This window comes from Microtus ochrogaster, assembly GCF_000317375.1.
Source record: "Microtus ochrogaster isolate Prairie Vole_2 chromosome 14 unlocalized genomic scaffold, MicOch1.0 chr14_random_1, whole genome shotgun sequence".
In the NCBI taxonomy this organism is placed as follows: Eukaryota; Metazoa; Chordata; class Mammalia; order Rodentia; family Cricetidae; genus Microtus; species Microtus ochrogaster.
The window spans coordinates 26,014,553-26,015,067 of record NW_004949096.1 but is presented as its reverse complement, the minus strand read 5'-3'; positions in this window follow the sequence as shown (position 1 = coordinate 26,015,067).

Below are 515 nucleotides of genomic sequence, written 5' to 3'. Positions count from 1 at the left end.
CAAACTCAGGGTCCTTATGCACGTGTGCCGATCACTTTATTGGCTGAGCGTCTCTCTAGGCCCCTTCACTTTTGAACTTTGCTCTTCTCCTGAGCTAGCGATGTGTGGTGTGACCATTCTCACACAATGCTGGCAGTGGTCATGAGAAACACTCCCAGCAAGCCACTTGATCACAGGGGTGAGGAAGCAATAATACTCTATTGTGTTCTATGCTGCTGAGCCATGTATGATGTTCAATAGGCCAGATATTTTTAGATCTGCTTTAAATACTTCAATTTAATTTTTTTTCTTCTTACAATGGATTCTTTGAGACATAATCTAATTCTAAGTCAAAGAACATCTGTATGAGTCATTTAAAATTAATATACTAAGCCGGGCGGTGGTGGAACACACTTTTAATCCCAGCACTCAGAAGGCAGAGGCAGGTGGATCTCTGTGAGTTTGAGGCCAGCCTGGTCTACAAAAGCTAGTTTCAGGGCAGGCTCCAAAGCTACAGAGAAACCCTGTCTCGAAAA